At 48.9% G+C, this 22711-nt stretch overlaps 1 non-coding gene across 1 annotated transcript; it reads left to right on the forward strand.

Annotated features, from left to right (window-relative positions):
- Window positions 1-541: 541 nt before the first annotated feature.
- On the forward strand, window positions 542-614 carry Trnaa-ggc (transfer RNA alanine (anticodon GGC)). Its single transcript has one exon. It is a non-coding gene; the product is annotated as a tRNA-Ala (tRNA).
- Window positions 615-22711: the final 22097 nt, after the last annotated feature.

Here is a 22711-nt window from a genome sequence, read left to right on the forward strand (position 1 = left end):
CTAAGCCGTAGGCGAAATGTGCTCATTCGCTTTGGCGCGACGTCGAACTATAAATAATGCTGTCACTAGCGTCAGCGTCGTGGAAAGTCGGAAAAGTCGGCTGCGAGGGTGAGTGCCAAGTTTGGGGAGCGTTTCGTAGTATGCGCAGTGCAATGGAGACGCGGAAACTTGTTGTGGCCCTGTGTTTTGCACTTGGACGACAAGATTGGTACACAGTAGTAAAGAGCGAGGCACTGAGTTGGCATGAATAATGGAGTGCACAATGGGGCTCGAGATGTGTTTGTTACCTCAGGTGCTGTATGATTGTCGACAAGGAGTGAAAACGGAGCAATTTGTGACGGCTCTTTCAATTTAAGACGTTAAAAACAGACGGAATTTGCATTTGTAATACCAGAGCATCGAAACTACTTGGAACTTTTGTGTATATGAACGGGTCCGCGCCTTTGTACTCTGCTCCCTTCACCGCTACAAACCAACCAACCATCGTGTTCGTGCGCATCTGAGTCGCAAAGAATGGTGAATAGCGCAGTTTGCTGGTGCATGGGGCGTAGCTCAGTTGGTAGAGCGTTCGCTTGGCATGTGAAAGGTCCAGGGTTCAAGCCGCGGCGCCTCAATTTTTTGTGGTCAGTGCATGGTAAGTGTTGGTCGCGGCGAACCTAAAGGCACGCAGGATGTTGCAAAGCCAGCGTCACAGACTGATATGATGTATACTGACGTAAGGAGAGCAAGATGTAAGTGTGGGGACCGGCTGTTATCGAGGTGTCATCGAGTGCAGATCTGTCTTAGGTATCGCGGCTTAACCTCATTGAAGTCTAGAGGGTGGACAACACGTTGGTCTTACTCAGAGCGGTGTCCGAATTCTATTTTCGACGTTATACGTGCCACTTTCATTGTGGCCAACTACGATTCGATACAGAATGCACGAAACCTGAAAGACATCCTAACGGATACATAGAGAGTAGTGTTTGTCTGCTGAATAATGGGAGTGCAAGGGTCTGTGTCGTCTATATGGCTGTATGTAGCACCATTAGTCTCCGGGGTGCGGGCGTAGGTCAGATGGTAGAACGCTCGCTTAGTATGCGAGAGGTACTGGAATCAATACCCAGTGCCTCCAGAATTTTTAACACACCTACATGCGCACCTTGCCATGCAAGAGGAATAATTCACAACCAGCAGATGTGTCTAGGAAGATACAAGCGAATGATTAGCATCCACAAATGACAAGCGTGCTGTTATTAGTGCGCAGGAAGCACCCTCCTCCCACGCCTACACTTAATTTAGAAACAGTACAAGTGTTCCCGTAAGATTCTCAAGCCTATGTCGGAAAGATCTGCCTTGCGCCGAGTTCACGTAAATCCCACTGCACATTCCTATTCTTTGCGTGCAGTCAGCTGCTACTGGTGGTGCTAGTTGTGACTGCTGATAACAGATGCCGTAGCAGTCAATTCATGGAGTGAGTTGTATGTTTTGCGATAGTCTGTCTCTGACAAGCATGCACAGGTGACATAGGTGCGAACACAGGAAGCTTGCAGACCCTCGCTGCCTGCAGACACCGAGCAGCCACACTAGGAGGGCGGCCTAAGCCGTAGGCGAAATGTGCTCATTCGCTTTGGCGCGACGTCGAACTATAAATAATGCTGTCACTAGCGTGAGCGTCGTGGAAAGTCCGAAAAGTCGGCTGCGAGGGTGAGTGCCAAGTTTGGGGAGCGTTTCGTAGTATGCGCAGTGCAATGGAGACGGGGAAACTTGTTGTGGCCCAGTGTTTTGCAGTTGGACGACAAGATTGGTACACAGTAGTAAAGAGCGAGGCACTGAGTTGGCATGAATAATGGAGTGCACAATGGGGCTCGAGATGTGTTTGTTACCTCAGGTGCTGTATGATTGTCGACAAGGAGTGAAAACGGAGAAATTTGTGACGGCTCTTTCAATTTAAGACGTTAAAAACAGACGGAATTTGCATTTGTAATACCAGAGCATCGAAACTACTTGGCACTTTTGTGTATATGAACGGGTCCGCGCCTTTGTACTCTGCTCCCTTCACCGCTATAAACCAACCAACCATCGTGTCCGTGCGCATCTGAGTCGCAAAGAATGGGGAATAGCGCAGTTTGCTCGTGCATGGGGCGTAGCTCAGTTGGTAGAGCGTTCGCTTCGCATGAGTGAAAGGTCCAGGGTTCAAGCCGCAGCGCCTCCATTTTTTGTGGTCAGTGCATGGTAAGTGTTGGTCGCGGCGAACCTAACGGCACGCAAGATGTTGCAAAGCCAGCGTCACAGACTGATATGATGTATACTGACGTAAGGAGAGCAAGATGTAAGTGTGGGGACCGGCTGTTATCGAGGTGTCATCGAGTGCAGATCTGTCTTAGGTATCGCGGCTTAACCTCATTGAAGTCCAGAGGGTGGACAACACGTTGGTCTTACTCAGAGCGGTGTCCGAATTCTATTTTCGACGTTATACGTGCCACTTTCATTGTGGCCAACTACGATTCGATACAGAATGCACGAAACCTGAAAGACACCCTAAAGGATACATAGAGAGTAGTGTTTGTCTGCTGAATAATGGGAGTGCAAGGGTCTGTGTCGTCTATATGGCTGAATGTAGCGGGCGTAGCTCAGATGGTGGAGCGCTTGCTTTGTGTGCGAGAGGTACTGGGATCAATACCCAGTGCCTCCAGAATTTTTGACACACCTACATGCGCACCTTGCCATGCAAGTGGAATAATTCACAGCCAGCAGATGTGTCTAGGAAGATACAAGCGAAAGATTAGCATCCACAATTGACAAGCGTGCTGTTATTAGTGCGCCGGAAGCACCTTCCTCCCACGCCTAGACTTAATTTAGAAACAGTACAAGTGTTCCCGTAAGATTCTCAAGCCTATGTCGGAAAGATCTGCCTTGCGCCGAGTTCACGTAAATCTCACTGCACATTCCTATTCTTTGCGTGCAGTCGGCTGCCCTTGGTGTTGCTAGTTGTGACTGCTGATAACAGATGCCGTAGCAATCAATTCATGGAGTGAGTTGTATGTTTTGCGATAGTCTGTCTCTGACAAGCAAGCACAGGTGACATAGGTGCAAACACAGGAAGCTTGCAGACCCTCGCTGCCTGCAGACACCGAGCAGCCACACTAGGAGGGCGGCCTAAGCCGTAGGCGAAATGTGCTCATTCGCTTTGGCGCGACGTCGAACTATAAATAATGCTGTCACTAGCGTGAGCGTCGTGGAAAGTCGGAAATGTCGGCTGCGAGGGTGAGCGCCAAGTATGGGGAGCGTTTCGTAGTATGCGCAGTGCAATGGAGACGCGGAAACTTGTTGTGGCCCAGTGTTTTGCAGTTGGACGACAAGATTGGTACACAGTAGTAAAGAGCGAGGCACTGAGTTGGCATGAATAATGGAGTGCACAATGGGGCTCGAGAAGTGTTTGTTACCTCAGGTGCTGTATGATTGTCGACAAGTAGTGAAAACGGAGCAATTTGTGACGGCTCTTTCAATTTAAGACGTTAAAAACAGACGGAATTTGCATTTGTAATACCAGAGCATCGAAACTACTTGGAACTTTTGTGTATATGAACGGTTCCGCGCCTTTGTACTCTGCTCCCTTCACCGCTACAAACCAACCAACCATCGTGTTCGTGCGCATCTGAGTCGCAAAGAATGGTGAATAGCGCAGTTTGCTGGTGCATGGGGCGCAGCTCAGTTGGTAGAGCGTTCGCTTGGCATGTGAAAGGTCCGGGGTTCAAGCCGCGGCGCCTCAATTTTTTGTGGTCAGTGCATGGTAAGTGTTGGTCGCGGCGAACCTAAAGGCACGCAGGATGTTGCAAAGCCAGCGTCACAGACTGATATGATGTATACTGACGTAAGGAGAGCAAGATGTAAGTGTGGGGACCGGCTGTTATCGAGGTGTCATCGAGTGCAGATCTGTCTTAGGTATCGCGGCTTAACCTCATTCAAGTCTAGAGGGTGGACAACACGTTGGTCTTACTCAGAGCGGTGTCCGAATTCTATTTTCGACGTTATACGTGCCACTTTCATTGTGGCCAACTACGATTCGATACAGAATGCACGAAACCTGAAAGACACCCTAACGGATACATAGAGAGTAGTGTTTGTCTGCTGAATAATGGGAGTGCAAGGGTCTGTGTCGTCTGTATGGCTGTATGTAGCGGGCGTAGCTCAGATGGTGGAGCGCTTGCTTAGTGTGCGAGAGGTACTGGGATCAATACCCAGTGCCTCCAGAATTTTTGACACACCTACATGCGCACCTTGCCATGCAAGTGGAATAATTCACAGCCAGCAGATGTGTCTAGGAAGATACAAGCGAAAGATTAGCATCCACAATTGACAAGCGTGCTGTTATTAGTGCGCAGGAAGCACCTTCCTCCCACGCCTAGACTTAATTTAGAAACAGTACAAGTGTTCCCGTAAGATTCTCAAGCCTATGTCGGAAAGATCTGCCTTGCGCCGAGTTCACGTAAATCCCACTGCACATTCCTATTCTTTGCGTGCAGTCAGCTGCTACTGGTGTTGCTAGTTGTGACTGCTGATCACAGATGCCGTAGCAATCAATTCATGGAGTGAGTAGTATGTTTTGCGATAGTCTGTCTCTGACAAGCAAGCACAGGTGACATAGGTGCGAACACAGGAAGCTTGCAGACACTCGCTGCCTGCAGACACCGAGCAGCTACACTAGGAGGGCGGCCTAAGCCGTAGGCGAAATGTGCTCATTCGCTTTGGCGCGACGTCGAACTATAAATAATGCTGTCACTAGCGTGAGCGTCGTGGAAAGTCGGAAAAGTCGGCTGCGTGGGTGAGTGCCAAGTTTGGGGAGCGTTTCGTAGTATGCGCAGTGCAATGGAGACGCGGAAACTTGTTGTGGCCCAGTGTTTTGCAGTTGGACGACAAGATTGGTACACAGTAGTAAAGAGCGAGGCACTGAGTTGGCATGAATAATGGAGTGCACAATGGGGCTCGAGATGTGATTGTTACCTCAGGTGCTGTATGATTGTCGACAAGGAGTGAAAACGGAGCAATTTGTGACGGCTCTTTCAATTTAAGACGTTAAAAACAGACGGAATTTGCATTTGTAATACCAGAGCATCGAAACTACTGGGAACTTTTGTGTATATGAACGGGTCCGCGCCTTTGTACTCTGCTCCCTTCACCGCTACAAACCAACCAACCATCGTGTCCGTGCGCATCTGAGTCGCAAAGAATGGGGAATAGCGCAGTTTGCTCGTGCATGGGGCGTAGCTCAGTTGGTAGAGCGTTCGCTTGGCATGTGAAAGGTCCAGGGTTCAAGCCGCGGCGCCTCCATTTTTTGTGGTCAGTGCATGGTAAGTGTTGGTCGCGGCGAACCTAAAGGCACGCAAGATGTTGCAAAGCCAGCGTCACAGACTGATATGATGTATACTGACGTAAGGAGAGCAAGATGTAAGTGTGGGGACCGGCTGTTATGGAGGTGTCATCAAATGCAGATCTGTCTTAGGTATCGCGGCTTAACCTCATTGAAGTCTAGAGGGTGGACAACACGTTGGTCTTACTCAGAGCGGTGTCCGAATTCTATTTTCGACGTTATACGTGCCACTTTCATTGTGGCCAACTACGATTCGATACAGAATGCACGAAACCTGAAAGACACCCTAACGGATACATAGAGAGTAGTGTTTGTCTGCTGAATAATGGGAGTGCAAGGGTCTGTGTCGTCTATATGGCTGTATGTAGCACCATTAGTCTTCGGGGGGGCGGGCGTAGCTCAGATGGTAGAGCGCTCGCTTAGTATGCGAGAGGTAGTGGGATAATTCACAGGTAGTGGAATAATTCACAGCCAGCAGATGTGTCTAGGAAGATACAAGCTTGCGCCGAGTTCACGTAAATCCCACTGCACATTCCTATTCTTTGGGTGCAGTCAGCTGCTACGGGTGTTGCTAGTTGTGACTGCTGATAACAGATGCCGTAGCAAGCAATTCATGGAGAGAGTTGTATGTTTTGCGATAGTCTGTCTCTGACAAGCAAGCACAGGTGACATAGGTGCGAACACAGGAAGCTTGCAGACCCTCGCTGCCTGCAGACATGGAGCAGCCACACTAGGAGGGCGGCCTAAGCCGTTGGCGAAATGTGCTCATTCGCTTTGGCGCGACGTCGAACTATAAATAATGCTGTCACTAGCGTGAGCGTTTGGAAACTCGGAAAAGTCGGCTGCGAGAGTGAGTGCCAAATTTGGGGAGCGTTTCGTAGTATGCGCAGTGCAATGGAGACGCGGAAACTTGTTGTGGCCCAGTGTTTTGCAGTTGGACGACAAGATTGGTACACAGTAGTAAAGAGCGAGGCACTGAGTTGGCATGAATAATGGAGTGCACAATGGGGCTCGAGATGTGTTTGTTACCTCAGGTGCTGTATGATTGTCGACAAGGAGTGAAAACGGAGCAATTTGTGACGGCTCTTTCAATTTAAGACGTTAAAAACAGACGGAATTTGCATTTGTAATACCAGAGCATCGAAACTACTTGGAACTTTTGTGTATATGAACGGGTCCGCGCCTTTGTACTCTGCTCCCTTCACCGCTACAAACCAACCAACCATCGTGTCCGTGCGCATCTGATTCGCAAAGAATGGGGAATAGCACAGTTTGCTCGTGCATGGGGCGTAGCTCAGGTGGTAGGGCGTTCGCTTGGCATGTGATAGGTCTAGGGTTCAAGCCGCGATGCCTCCATTTTTTGTGGTCAGTGCATTGTAAGTGTTGGTCGCGGCGAACCTAAAGGCACGCAAGATGTTGCAAAGCCAGCGTCACAGACTGATATGATGTATACTGACGTAAGGAGAGCAAGATGTAAGTGTGGGGACCGGCTGTTATCGAGGTGTCATCGAGTGCAGATCTGTCTTAGGTATCGCGGCTTAACCTCATTGAAGTCTAGAGGGTGGACAACACGTTGGTCTTACTCAGAGCGGTGTCCGAATTCTATTTTCGACGTTATACGTGCCACTTTCATTGTGGCCAACTACGATTCGATACAGAATGCACGAAACCTGAAAGACACCCTAACGGATACATAGAGAGTAGTGTTTGTCTGCTGAATAATGGGAGTGCAAGGGTCTGTGTCGTCTATATGGCTGTATGTAGCACCATTAGTCTTCGGGGATGCGAGGTTAGCTCAGATGGTAGAGCGCTCGCTTAGTATGCGAGAAGTCCTGGGATCAATACCCAGTGCCTCCAGAATTTTTAACACACCTACATGCGCACCTTGCCATGCAAGTGGAAAAATTCACAACCAGCAGATGTGTCTAGGAAGATTCAAGCGATTGATTAGCATCCACAATTGACAAGCGTGCTGTTATAAGTGCGCAGGAAGCACCCTCCTCCCACGCCTACACATAATTTAGAAACAGTACAAGTGTTCCCGTAAGATTCTCAAGCCTATGTCAGGAAGATCTGCCTTGCGCCGAGTTCACGTAAATCCCACTGCACATTCCTATTCTTTGCGTGCAGTCGGCTGCTGCTGGTGTTGCTAGTTGTGACTGCTGATAACAGATGCCGTAGCAATCAATTCATGGAGTGAGTTGTATGTTTTGCGATAGTCTGTCTCTGACAAGCAAGCACAGGTGACATAGGTGCGAACACAGGAAGCTTGCAGACCCTCGCTGCCTGCAGACTCGGAGCAGCCTCACTAGGAGGGTGGCCTAAGCCGTTGGCGAAATGTGCTCATTCGCTTTGGTGCGACTTCGAACTATAAATAATGCTGTCACTAGCGTGAGCGTTTGGAAAGTCGGAAAAGTCGGCTGCGAGGGTGAGTGCCAAGTTTGGGGAGCGTTTCGTAGTATGCGCAGTGCAATGGAGACGCGGATACTTGTTGTGGCCCAGTGTTTTGCATTTGGACGACAAGATTGGTACACAGTAGTAAAGAGCGAGGCACTGAGTTGGCATGAATAATGGAGTGCACAATGGGGCTCGAGATGTGTTTGTTACCTCAGGTGCTGTATGATTGTCGACAAGGAGTGAAAACGGAGCAATTTGTGACGGCTCTTTCAATTTAAGACGTTAAAAACAGACGGAATTTGCATTTGTAATACCAGAGCATCGAAACTACTTGGAAGTTTTGTGTATATGAACGGGTCTGCGCCTTTGTACTCTTCTCCAATCACCGCTACAAACCAACCAACCATCGTGTCCGTGCGCATCTGAGTCACACAGAATGGGGAATAGCGCAGTTTGCTAGTGCATGGGGCGTAGCTCAGTTGGTAGAGCGTTCGCTTGGCATGTGAAAGGTCCGGGGTTCAAGCCGTGGCGCCTCCATTTTTTGTGGTCAGTGCATGGTAATTGTTGGTCGCGGCGAACCTAAAGGCACGCAAGATGTTGCAAAGCCAGCGTCACAGACTGATATGATGTATACTGACGTAAGGAGAGCAAGATGTAAGTGTGGGGACCGGCTGTTATCGAGGTGTCATCGAGTGCAGATCTGTCTTAGGTATCGCGGCTTAACCTCATTGAAGTCTAGAGGCTGGACAACACGTTGGTCTTACTCAGAGCGGTGTCCGAATTCTATTTTCGACGTTATACGTGCCACTTTCATTGTGGCCAACTACGATTCGATACAGAGTGCACGAAACCTGAAAGACACCCTAACGGATACATAGATAGTAGTGTTTGTCTGCTGAATAATGGGAGTGCAAGCTTCTGTGTCGTCTATATGGCTGTATGTAGCACCATTAGTCTTCGGGGGGGCGGGCGTAGCTCAGATGGTAGAGTGCTCGCTTAGTATGCGAGAGGTACTGGGATCTATACCCAGTGCCTCCAGAATTTTTAACACACCTACATGCGCACCTTGCCATGCAAGTGGAATAATTCACAGCCAGCAGATGTGTCTAGGAAGATACAAGCGAATGATTAGCATCCACAATTGACAAGCGTGCTGTTTTAGTGTGCAGGAAGCACCCTCCTCCCACGCCTACACTTAATTTAGAAACAGTACAAGTGTTCCCGTAAGATTCCCAAGCCTATGTCGGAAAGATCTGCCTTGCGCCGAGTTCACGTAAATCTCACTGCACATTCCTATTCTTTGCGTGCAGTCGGCTGCCCTTGGTGTTGCTAGTTGTGACTGCTGATAACAGATGCCGTAGCAATCAATTCATGGAGTGAGTTGTATGTTTTGCGATAGTCTGTCTCTGACAAGCAAGCACAGGTGACATAGGTGCGAACACAGGAAGCTTGCAGACCCTCGCTGCCTGCAGACATGGAGCAGCCACACTAGGAGGGCGGCCTAAGCCGTTGGCGAAATGTGCTCATTCGCTTTGGCGCGACGTCGAACTATAAATAATGCTGTCACTAGCGTGAGCGTTTGGAAACTCGGAAAAGTCGGCTGCGAGGGTGAGTGCCAAGTTTGGGGAGCGTTTCGTAGTATGCGCAGTGCAATGGAGACGCGGAAACTTGTTGTGGCCCAGTGTTTTGCAGTTGGACGACAAGATTTGTATACAGTAGTAAAAAGCGAGGCATTGAGTTGGCATGAATAATGGAGTGCACAATGGGGCTCGAGATGTGTTTGTTACCTTAGGTGCTGTATGATTGTCGACAAGGAGTGAAAACGGAGCAATTTGTGACGGCTCTTTCAATTGAAGACGTTAAAAACAGACGGAATTTGCATTTGTAATATCAGAGCAACGAAACTACTTGGAACTTTTGTGTTTATGAACGGGTCCGCGCCTTTGTACTCTGCTCCCTTCACCGCTACAAACCAACCAACCATCGTGTCCGTGCGCATCTGAGTCGCAAAGAATGGGGAATAGCGCAGTTTGCTCGTGCATGGGGCGTAGCTCAGTTGGTAGAGCGTTCGCTTCGCATGTGTGAAAGGTCCAGGGTTCAAGCCGCGGCGCCTCCATTTTTTGTGGTCAGTGCATGGTATGTGTTGGTCGCGGCGAACCTAAAGGCACGCAAGATGTTGCAAAGCCAGCGTCACAGACTGATATGATGTATACTGACGTAAGGAGAGCAAGATGTAAGTGTGGGGACCGGCTGTTATCGAGGTGTCATCGAGTGCAGATCTGTCTTAGGTATCGCGGCTTAACCTCATTGAAGTCTAGAGGGTGGACAACACGTTGGTCTTACTCAGAGCGGTGTCCGAATTCTATTTTCGACGTTATACGTGCCACTTTCATTGTGGCCAACTACGATTCGATACAGAATGCACGAAAGCTGAAAGACACCCTAACGAATACATAGAGAGTAGTGTTTGTCTGCTGAATAATGGGAGTGCAAGGGGACTGTGTCGTCTATATGGCTGTATGTAGCACCATTAGTCTTCGCGGGGGCGGGCGTAGCTCAGATGGTAGAGCGCTCGCTTAGTATGCGAGAGGTACTGGGATCAATACCCAGTGCCTCCAGAATTTTTAACACACCTGCATGCGCACCTTGCCATGCAAGTGGAATAATTCACAGCCAGCAGATGTGTCTAGGAAGATACAAGCTTGCGCCGAGTTCGCGTAAATCCCAGTGCACATTCCTATTCTTTGCGTGCAGTCAGCTGCTACTGGTGTTGCTAGTTGTGACTGCTGATAACAGATGCCGTAGCAATCAATTCATGGAGTGAGTTGTATGTTTTGCGATAGTCTGTCTCTGACAAGCAAGCACAGGTGACATAGGTGCGAACACAGGAAGCTTGCAGACCCTCGCTGCCTGCAGACACGGAGCAGCCACACTAGGAGGGCGGCCTAAGCCGTTGGCGAAATGTGCTCATTCGCTTTGGCGCGACGTCGAACTATAAATAATGCTGTCACTAGCGTGAGCGTTTGGAAAGTCGGAAAAGTCGGCTGCGAGGGTGAGTGCCAAGTATGGGGAGCGTTTCGTAGTATGCGCAGTGCAATGGAGACGCGGAAACTTGTTGTGGCCCAGTGTTTTGCAGTTGGACGACAAGATTGGTACACAGTAGTAAAGAGCGAGGCACTGAGTTGGCATGAATAATGGAGTGCACAATGGGGCTCGAGATGTGTTTGTTACCTCAGGTGCTGTATGATTGTCGACAAGGAGTGAAAACGGAGCAATTTGTGACGGCTCTTTCAATTTAAGACGTTAAAAACAGACGGAATTTGCATTTGTAATACCAGAGCATCGAAACTACTTGGAACTTTTGTGTATATGAACGGGTCCGCGCCTTTGTACTCTGCTCCCTTCACCGCTACAAACCAACCAACCATCGTGTCCGTGCGCATCTGAGTCGCAAAGAATGGGGAATAGCGCAGTTTGCTCGTGCATGGGGCGTAGCTCAGTTGGTAGAGCGTTCGCTTCGCATGTGTGAAAGGTCCAGGGTTCAAGCCGCGGCGCCTCCATGTTTTGTGGTCAGTGCATGGTAAGTGTTGGTCGCGGCGAACCTAAAGGCACGCAAGATGTTGCAAAGCCAGCGTCACAGACTGATATGATGTATACTGACGTAAGGAGAGCAAGATGTAAGTGTGGGGACCGGCTGTTATCGAGGTGTCATTGACTGCAGATCTGTCTTAGGTATCGCGGCTTAACCTCATTGAAGTCTAGAGGTTGGACAACACGTTGGTCTTACTCAGAGCGGTGTCCGAATTCTATTTTCGACGTTATACGTGCCACTTTCATTGTGGCCAACTACGATTCGATACAGAATGCACGAAACCTGAGAGACACCTTAACAGATACATAGAGAGTAGTGTTTGTCTGCTGAATAATGGGAGTGCAAGGGTCTGTGTCGTCTATATGGCTGTATGTAGCACCAGTAGTCTTCGGGGCGGCGGGCGTAGCTCAGATGGTAGAGCGCTCGCTTAGTATGCGAGAGGTACTGGGATCAATACCCAGTGCCTCCAGAATTTTTAACACACCTACATGCGCACCTTGCCATGCAAGTGGAATAATTCACAGCCAGCAGATGTGTCTAGGAAGATACAAGCTTGCGCCGAGTTCACGTAAATCCCACTGCGCATTCCTATTCTTTGCGTGCAGTCAGCTGCTACTGGTGTGGCTAGTTGTGACTGCTGATAACAGATGCCGTAGCAATCAATTCATGGAGTGAGTTGTACGTTTTGCGATAGTCTGTCTCTGACAAGCAAGCACAGGTGACATAGGTGCGAACACAGGAAGCTTGCAGACCCTCGCTGCCTGCAGACACGGAGCAGCCACACTAGGAGGGCGGCCTAAGCCGTAGGCGAAATGTGCTCATTCGCTTTGGCGCGACGTCGAACTATAAATAATACTGTTACTAGCGTGAGCGTTTGGAAAGTGGGAAAAGTCGGCTGCGAGGGTGAGTGCCAAGTTTGGGGAGCGTTTCGTAGTATGCGCAGTGCAATGGAGACGCGGAAACTTGTTGTGGCCCAGTGTTTTGCAGTTGGACGACAAGATTGGTACACAGTAGTAAAGAGCGAGGCACTGAGTTGGCATGAATAATGGAGTGCACAATGGGGCTCGAGATGTGTTTGTTACCTCAGGTGCTGTATGATTGTCGACAAGGAGTGAAAACGGAGAAATTTGTGACGGCTCTTTCAATTTAAGACGTTAAAAACAGACGGAATTTGCATTTGTAATACCAGAGCATCGAAACTACTTGGAACTTTTGTGTATATGAACGGGTCCGCGCCTTTGTACTCTGCTCCCTTCACCGCTACAAACCAACCGACCATCGTGTCCGTGCGCATCTGAGTCGCAAAGAATGGGGAATAGCGCAGTTTGCTCGTGCATGGGGCGTAGCTCAGTTGGTAGAGCGTCCGCTTCGCATTTGTGAAAGGTCCAGGGTTCAAGCCGCGGCGCCTCCATTTCTTGTGGTCAGTGCATGGTAAGTGTTGGTCGCGGCGAACCTAAAGGCACGCAAGATGTTGCAAAGCCAGCGTCACAGACTGATATGATGTATACTGACGTAAGGAGAGCAAGATGTAAGTGTGGGGACCGGCTGTTATCGAGGTGTCATCGAGTGCAGATCTGTCTTAGGTATCGCGGCTTAACCTCATTGAAGTCTAGAGGGTGGACAACACGTTGGTCTTACTCAGAGCGGTGTCCGAATTCAATTTTCGACGTTATACGTGCCACTTTCATTGTGGCCAACTACGATTCGATACAGAATGCACGAAACCTGAAAGACACCCTAACGGATACATAGAGAGTAGTGTTTGTCTGCTGAATAATGGGAGTGCAAGGGTCTGTGTCGTCTATATGGCTGTATGTAGCACCATTAGTCTTCGGGTGGGCGGGCGTAGCTCAGATGGTAGAGCGCTCGCTTAGTATGCGAGAGGAACTGGGATGAATACCCAGTGCCTCCAGAATTTTTAACACACCTACATGCGCACCTTGCCATGCAAGTGGAATAATTCACAGCCAGCAGATGTGTCTAGGAAGATACAAGCTTGCGCCGAGTTCACGTAAATACCACTGCACATTCCTATTCTTTGGGTGCAGTCAGCTGCTACTGGTGTTGCTAGTTGTGACTGCTGATAACAGATGCCGTAGCAATCAATTCATGGAGTGAGTTGTATGTTTTGCGATAGTCTGTCTCTGACAAGCAAGCACAGGTGACATAGGTGCGAACACAGGAAGCTTGCAGACCCTCGCTGCCTGCAGACACGGAGCAGCCACACTAGGAGGGCGGCCTAAGCCGTTGGCGAAATGTGCTCATTCGCTTTGGCGCGACGTCGAACTATAAATAATGCTGTTACTAGCGTGAGCGTTTGGAAAGTCGGAAAAGTCGGCTGCGAGGGTGAGTGCCAAGTTTGGGGAGCGTTTCGTAGTATGCGCAGTGCAACGGAGACGCGGAAACTTGTTGTGGCCCAGTGTTTTGCAGTTGGACGACAAGATTGGTACAGAGTAGTAAAGAGCGAGGCACTGAGTTGGCATGCATAATGGAGTGCACAATGGGGCTCGAGATGTGTTTGTTACCTCAGGTGCTGTATGATTGTCGACAAGGAGTGAAAACGGAGCAATTTGTGACGGCTCTTTCAATTTAAGACGTTAAAAACAGACGGAATTTGCATTTGTAATACCAGAGCATCGAAACTACTTGGAACTTTTGTGTATATGAACGGGTCCGCGCCTTTGTACTCTGCTCCCTTCACCGCTACAAACCAACCAACCATTGTGTCCGTGCGCATCTGAGTCGCAAAGAATGGGGAATAGCGCAGTTTGCTCGTGCATGGGGCGTAGCTCAGTTGGTAGAGCGTTCGCTTCGCATTTGTGAAAGGTCCAGGGTTCAAGCCGCGGCGCCTCCATTTTTTGTGGTCAGTGCATGATAAGTGTTGGTCGCGGCGAACCTAAAGGCACGCAAGATGTTGCAAAGCCAGCGTCACAGACTGATATGATGTATACTAACGTAAGGAGAGCAAGATGTAAGTGTGGGGACCGGCTGTTATCGAGGTGTCATCGAGTGCAGATCTGTCTTAGGTATCGCGGCTTAACCTCATTGAAGTCTAGAGGGTGGACAACACGTTGGTCTTACTCAGAGCGGTGTCCGAATTCTATTTTCGACGTTATACGTGCCACTTTCATTGTGGCCAACTACGATTCGATAGAGAATGCACGAAACCTGAAAGACACCCTAACGGATACATAGAGAGTAGTGTTTGTCTGCTGAATAATGGGAGTGCAAGGGTCTGTGTCGTCTATATGGCTGTATGTAGCACTATTAGTCTACGGGGGGGCGGGCGTAGCTCAGATGGTAGAGCGCTCGCTTAGTATGCGAGAGGTACTGGGCTCAATACCCAGTGCCTCCAGAATATTTAACACACCTACATGCGCACCTTGCCATGCAAGTGGAATAATTCGCAGGCAGCAGATGAGTCTACGAAGATACAAGCTTGCGCCGAGTTCACGTAAATCCCACTGCACATTCCTATTCTTTGCGTGCAAGTCAGCTGCTACTGGTGTTGCTAGTTGTGACTGCTGATAACAGATGCCGTAGCAATCAATTCATGGAGTGAGTTGTATGTTTTGCGATAGTCTGTCTCTGACAAGCAAGCACAGGTGACATAGGTGCGAACACAGGAAGCTTGCAGACCCTCGCTGCCTGCAGACACCGAGCAGCCACACTAGGAGGGCGGCCTAAGCCGTAGGCGAAATGTGCTCATTCGCTTTGGCGCGACGTCGAACTATAAATAATGCTGTCACTAGCGTGAGCGTCGTGGAAAGTCGGAAAAGTCGGCTGCGAGGGTGAGTGCCAAGTTTGGGGAGCGTTTCGTAGTATGCGCAGTGCAATGGAGACGCGGAAACTTGTTGTGGCCCAGTGTTTTGCAGTTGGACGACAAGATTGGTACACAGTAGTAAAGAGCGAGGCACTGAGTTGGCATGAATAATGGAGTGCACAATGGGGCTCGAGATGTGTTTGTTACCTCAGGTGCTGTATGATTGTCGACAAGGAGTGGAAACGGAGCAATTTGTGACGGCTCTTTCAATTTAAGACATTAAAAACAGACGGAATTTGCATTTGTAATACCAGAGCATCGAAACTACTTGGAACTTTTGTGTATATGAACGGGTCCGCGCCTTTGTACTCTGCTCCCTTTACAACTACAAACCAACCAACCATCGTGTCCGTGCGCATCTGAGTTCCAAAGAATGGGGAATAGCGCAGTTTGCTCGTGCATGGGGCGTAGCTCAGTTGGTAGAGCGTTCGCTTGGCATGTGAAAGGTCCAGGGTTCAAGCCGCGGCGCCTCCATTTTTTGTGGTCAATGCATGGTAAGTGTTGGTCGCGGCGAACCTAAAGGCACGCAAGATGTTGCAAAGCCAGCGTCACAGACTGATATGATGTATACTGACGTAAGGAGAGCAAGATGTAAGTGTGGGGACCGGCTGTTATCGAGGTGTCATCGAGTGCAGATCTGTCTTAGGTATCGCGGCTTAATCTCATTGAAGTCTAGAGTGTGGACAACACGTTGGTCTTACTCAGAGCGGTGTCCGAATTCAATTTTCGACGTTATACGTGCCACTTTCATTGTGGCCAACTACGATTCGATACAGAATGCACGAAACCTGAAAGACACCCTAACGGATACATAGAGAGTAGTGTTTGTCTGCTGAATAATGGGAGTGCAAGGGTCTGTGTCGTCTATATGGCTGTATGTAGCACCATTAGTCTTCGGGGGGGCGGGCGTAGCTCAGATGGTAGAGCGCTCGCTTAGTATGCGAGAGGTACTGGGATCAATACCCAGTGCCTCCAGAATTTTTAACACACCTACATGCGCTCCTTGATATGGAAGTGGAATAATTCACAGCCAGCAGATGTGTCTAGGAAGATACAAGCTTGCGCCGAGTTCGCGTAAATCCCACTGCACATTCCTATTCTTTGCGTGCAGTCAGCTGCTACTGGTGTTGCTAGTTGTGACTGCTGATAACAGATGCCGTAGCAATCAATTCATGGAGTGAGTGGTATGTTTTGCGATAGTCTGTCCCTGACAAGCAAGCACAGGTGACATAGGTGCGAACACAGGAAGCTTGCAGACCCTCGCTGCCTGCAGACACGGAGCAGCCACACTAGGAGGGCGACCTAAGCCGTTGGCGAAATGTGCTCATTCGCTTTGGCGCGACGTCGAACTATAAATAATGCTGTCACTAGCGTGAGCGTTGCGAGAGCGTCGTGGAAAGTCGGAAAAGTCGGCTGCGAGGGTGAGTGCCAAGTTTGGGGAGCGTTTCGCAGTAAGCGCAATGCAATGGAGACGCGGAAACTTGTTGTGGCCCAGTGTTTTGCAGTTGGACGACAAGATTGGTACACAGTAGTAAAGAGCGAGGCACTGAGTTGGCATGAATAATGGAGTGCACAATGGGGCTCGAGATGTGTTTGTTACCTCAGATGCTGTATGATTGTCGACAAGGAGTGAAAACGGAGCAATTTGTGACGGCTCTTTCAATTTAAGACGTTAAAAACAGACGGAATTAGCAATTGTAATACCAGAGCATCGAAACTACTTGGAACTTTTGTGTATATGAACGGGTCCGCGCCTTTGTACTCTGCTCCCTTTACCGCTACAAACCTACCAACCATCGTGTCCGTGCGCATCTGAGTCGCAAAGAATGGGGAATAGCGCAGTTTGCTCGTGCATGGGGCGTAGCTCAGTTGGTAGAGCGTTCGCTTGGCATGTGAAAGGTCCAGGGTTCAAGCCGCGGCGCTTCCATTTTTTGTGGTCAGTGCATGGTAAGTGTTGGTCGCGGCGAACCTAAAGGCACGCAAGATGTTGCAATGCCAGCGTCACAGACTGATATGATGTATACTGACGTAAGGAGAGCAAGATGTAAGTGTGGGGACCGGCTGTTATCGAGGTGTCATCGAGTGCAGATCTGTCTTAGGTATCGCGGCTTAACCTCATTGAAGTCTAGAGGGTGGACAACACGTTGGGCTTACTCAGAGCGGTGTCCGAATTCTATTTTCGACGTTATACGTGCCACTTTCATTGTGGCCAACTACGATTCGATACAGAATGCACGAAACCTGAAAGACACCCTAACGGATACATAGAGAGTAGTGTTTGTCTGCTGAATAATGGGAGTGCAAGGGTCTGTGTCGTCTATATGGCTGTATGTAGCACCATTAGTCTTCGAGGGGGCGGGAGTAGCTCAGATGGTAGAGCGCTCGCGTAGTATGCGGGAGGTACCGTGATCAATACCCAGTGCCTCCAGATTTTTTAACACACCTACATGCGCACCTTGCCATGCAAGTGGAATAATTCACACCCAGCAGATGTGTCTAGGAAGATACAAGCGAATGATTAGCATCCACAATTGACAAGCGTGCAGTTATTAGTGCGCAGGAAGCACCCTCCTCCAACGCCTACACTTAATTTAGAAACAGTACAAGTGTTCCCGTAAGATTCTCAAGCCTATGTCGGAAAGATCTGCCTTGCGCCGAGTTCACGTAAATCCCACTGCACATTCCTATTCTTTGTGTGCAGTCAGCTGCTACTGGTGTTGCTAGTTGTGACTGCTGATAAAAGATGCCGTAGCAATCAATTCATGGAGTGAGTTGTATGTTTTGCGATAGTCTGTCTCTGACAAGCAAGCACAGGTGACATAGGTGCGAACACAGGAAGCTTGCAGACCCTCGCTGCCTGCAGACACGGAGCAGCCACACTAGGAGGGCGGCCTAAGCCGTTGGCGAAATGTGCTCATTCGCTTTGGCGCGACGTCGAACTATAAATAATGCTGTCAGTAGCGTGAGCGTTGCGTGAGCGTCGTGGAAGTCGGAAAAGTCGGCTGCGAGGGTGAGTGCCAAGTTTGGGGAGCGTTTCGTAGTATGCGCAGTGCAATGGAGACGCGGAAACTTGTTGTGGCCCAGTGTTTTTTCAGTTGGACGACAAGATTGGTACACAGTAGTAAAGAGCGAGGCACTGAGTTGGCATGAATAATGGAGTGCACAATGGGGCTCGAGATGTGTTTGTTACCTCAGGTGCTGTATGATTGTCGACAAGGAGTGAAAACGGAGCGATTTGTGACGGCTCTTTCAATTTAAGACGTTAAAAACAGACGGAATTTGCATTTGTAATACCAGAGCATCGAAACTACTTGGAACTTTTGTGTATATGAACGGGTCCGCGCCTTTGTACTCTGCTCCCTTCACCGCTACAAACCAACCAACCATCGTGTCTGTGTGCATCTGAGTCGCAAAGAATGGGGAATAGCGCAGTTTGCTCGTGCATGGGGCGTAGCTCAGTTGGTAGAGCGTTCGCTTGGCATGTGAAAGGTCCAGGGTTCAAGCCGCGGCGCTTCCATTTTTTGTGGTCAGTGCATGGTAAGTGTTGGTCGCGGCGAACCTAAAGGCACGCAAGATGTTGCAATGCCAGCGTCACAGACTGATATGATGTATACTGACGTAAGGAGAGCAAGATGTAAGTGTGGGGACCGGCTGTTATCGAGGTGTCATCGAGTGCAGATCTGTCTTAGGTATCGCGCCTTAACCTCATTGAAGTCTAGAGGGTGGACAACACGTTGGTCTTACTCAGAGCGGTGTCCGTATTCTATTTTCGACGTTGTACGTGCCACTTTCATTGTGGCCAACTACGATTCGATACAGAATGCACGAAACCTGAAAGACACCCTAACGGATACATAGAGAGTAGTGTTTGTCTGCTGAATAATGGGAGTGCAAGGGTCTGTGTCGTCTATATGGCTGTATGTAGCACCATTAGTCTTCGAGGGGGCGAGAGTAGCTCAGATGGTAGAGCGCTCGCTTAGTATGCGAGAGGTACTGGGATCAATACCGCATGGGGCGTAGCTCAGTTGGTAGAGCGTTCGCTTGGCATGTGAAAGGTCCAGGGTTCAAGCTGCGGCGCCTCCATTTCAGTCAGCCAGCGGCTGCGCTGGAGGTCGGACGTGCCGTGCTGTGTGCTGTGCTGCGTTAACTCCGCGTGGTAAGTCTCTGCTCTTGCTGCAACGCGTCGCTGTCTATAGTATTTGTGTGGACATGAAAAAGAATTAAGAGATGTCGCAACCGCAACGAAAAGATACTTTGAAATTCACGTTTGATCGCAACTTTGTCCGACCGAGGTCATTTGATGTTGAACAGTGGTTAGAGGATGATGTTAAAATAGGACTTGATGATATTATCGGCATACATTTCTCGATTATGAACAGTGTGGTTTTCGTGAAACTTGCCAGTCCAGAATTGTGTGAAAGAATAGTTCGATCATGTGGTGGAATTCTGAAATTTAAACATGCTGACGGAAATGTTGGGGAGGTTACCGTTGCCCATGCTGGTCTAGGTATTCGGACCGTGCGAGTCTTTGAACTTCCCTTTGAAATTACAAGTGACCAGATAAATGCTGTTATTGCTCCATACGGGAAAGTTTTGAGTAATATTGCCGAACGGTGGTCTGCTGCACACAAATTCCCTGTTTTGAATGGTGTGTGCCAATTAAAAGTCGAATTGCAGAAGCACATTCCGTCGTTTATAAACGTCTGCGGATATAGAGCTGTTTTGATGTACGATGACCAACCGAAAACGTGTGCTGTCTGCAATTTACCAGGCCACGTTCGTGCAGAATGTGTTCAAAGGCGAGTGGCGCAACTGCCTGCCGGCGATGCCGTCAGACCCCCTGCTATGTCAACGCTGCCCGTGACATATGTCGCCGTAGCCCGCGGTTTTGCAAGTGCTACTGCGCCCCCCGAAGTTACTACGATTACCGACCCACAAGCGACCGACCAACCGACCGACTCAGGTGTAGCATCTGTAGACACTCAACCCTCCTGCGAAGACATATCTGCTCCTGCCCTTGTCGCCGTGGAATCGCCCAATGAGGCAATGGATACGGACGCGACCTCAGTCGCTTCGGGTAATGCTCCTCTGCATTCTGGAGCTTCTTTAGGAGGTATCAAAAGCGTATCAGGTGCACAGAAAACGGACTCGCCACCAGCCGTTTCTAGTGGTGCTCCTCCGAATCCTGCAGCTGCCTTAGGCACTGACCACAGCCCGTCAAGTGCACTGAAATCAGACCAGGCGTCAATCACTTCGAGTAGTGCTACTTTGCAACCTGAGGCTTCTTCAGGTACCGTCCAAAGTCCACCACGAGACGCATCTCCCAAGAAATCTAAAAAACGGAGGATCGCGCGTCAAGGTGCAGAGCAGACTGCACCACAACTGTGTGAACAGGCGAAGCAAATAGGGGGCAAAATACGTCAATCTGTATCTGAGAACTTGCAGTGCAATCAGCAGTCATCAAACGAAGACCCTGTGTCCTTGGATAGTACCTCAGGTTCTGCCAGTTTGCCCTCCGATGACGTAGCAATTACCCGCACCGAAGATAAAAATCACCAGCAAACACCTGAATATAGTGCACCACTTAATGACGAACCGATGACAGGGCTGTCGAATCCGTGGGCAGACGATGTCGACGACACTACAAAGGAGGACGAAATTATGGACACCACAGGAACCGTTACAGTCACCACGATGGCCACACCACGAGATGACGTCGTCTTGAATGTCATCGCCGCGACGGATACTGTCCCAGACACGGAGAAGCCGACTGATACCTTCCCAAGTCATGAATATTTCTAGTCTGAACGGTTTTACTGACTTGTGTCCACATGTCTCTCGTGTCAGATTTCTTAATGTTTTTTCGAAATGATATGTTGCCAGAGTTTTTCATAATTACACTCCCGTCTTGGCTAACGTAGTTCCGTTGCAGGCATATAAGATCGCTACGCTGAACATCAATAAAATTTGTAGCCCATTTAATTTACAAAATTTAAAAGATTTCCTGTATGCAGCTGATGTGGACATTTTGTTTTTACAAGAAGTAACAAACATCGAACTTGACTTCATACAGGGGTATAATGCTATAGTCAATCCTGGAATTGGATGTGATTTGGGTACCGCATTTCTTTTCAAAGAGGGCGTCGTCATTACAGACGTAACAAAACTGCCTAACGGCAGAGGCATTGCCGGCACGCTTTATAACACCAGGATTATTAATGTCTATGCCCCATCTGGTTCTACCAATCGGTGCCAACGAGCACAGTTTTTTAAGGAGGGAATTGTTCCTTTGTTTGGTGTACACTGCACCCATACCATCCTTGGAGGCGACTTTAACAGTGTCATACATGCCAAAGACCAAACTCCGAACTACAACAAGTCGCCGGACCTGGAACGTATCGTCACCGACCTCCGTTTAACTGATTCGTGGGAGCAAACGCACGGCGCGGCACCCGGCTTTACCCACCTCACTAATCATTCAGCGAGCCGGTTGGATCGAATATATGTCTCGCCCAATCTGAAACACCGCATCCTGCAGTCTGAAGTTTGGCCAACCGTTTTTTCGGACCACGCTGCATATATATGCACATTAAATTTGGAACGACAAGGAACCTGTCGATATAAAGGGCCATGGAAACTTAATGTTTCACACTTAAAAGATCCTGCCTGTCGAGAAGCCTTTCTCACCATTTGGAGAGCCTGCGAGACCAAACTCGTCTCTTACCACTCGACTTTGGATTGGTGGCTCAAATGCGCCAAACCTCAGATCCGGAGATGTTTCATCAACTACTCCCGGGAGAAGAGCTTTTGGCGGAAAAGAACGATAGAATTTTACTTTCATTGTCTCCGAGAACTCTACCTGCAAGGTGCTACAGCTATTGGGAACCATGGGAGAATTAAAAAAATCCAGGCAAAAATACTGACATTAAGGCGACAACAGCTTGAAGGATACCAAATAAGGTCAAGAGCAGAGACTGTGGCGCAAAAAGAAGCCACTTCGGTATATCATGTGATTCGTGAAACTAAACGAGGATTCCGCAAAATACTGACGGAGCTTAGAACTGATAATGAAACCACCTTGACAATGCACAACGACATAAAAGCAGAAATACTAACCCATTTCGACAACTTGTTTTCACATAAAGAGGTAGACGAAAAAGCACAGGACGATTTACTGACCCACCTGCAAGGACGCGTTGGTAACGCGTACGCGGAAGCTCTAATAGCGGAGGCGACCGAAGACGATGTACACTATGCTGTCTAACAAAGTGCAAAAAATAAATCCCCTGGAGCTGACGGCATACCAGCAGAATTTTATCAAGTCTTCTGGGAACATATAAAACATAGAATAACATGCATCTGTAATGAACTTCTGAACCTCAATAAGGAGATACCGAAAGATTTTCGCGAAGGTATGATAGTGTTAATCGCAAAAAAATCGGCTGGCAAGAGAATTGGAAATTTGAGACCAATCACTTTGCTGAACAGTGACTATAAAATTTTTTCGCGGCTCTTAGCCCACAGACTTAAAAATGTAATGGCCAGCGTC

Source organism: Schistocerca gregaria, chromosome 10 (assembly GCF_023897955.1).
Source record: "Schistocerca gregaria isolate iqSchGreg1 chromosome 10, iqSchGreg1.2, whole genome shotgun sequence".
NCBI lineage: Eukaryota > Metazoa > Arthropoda > Insecta > Orthoptera > Acrididae > Schistocerca > Schistocerca gregaria.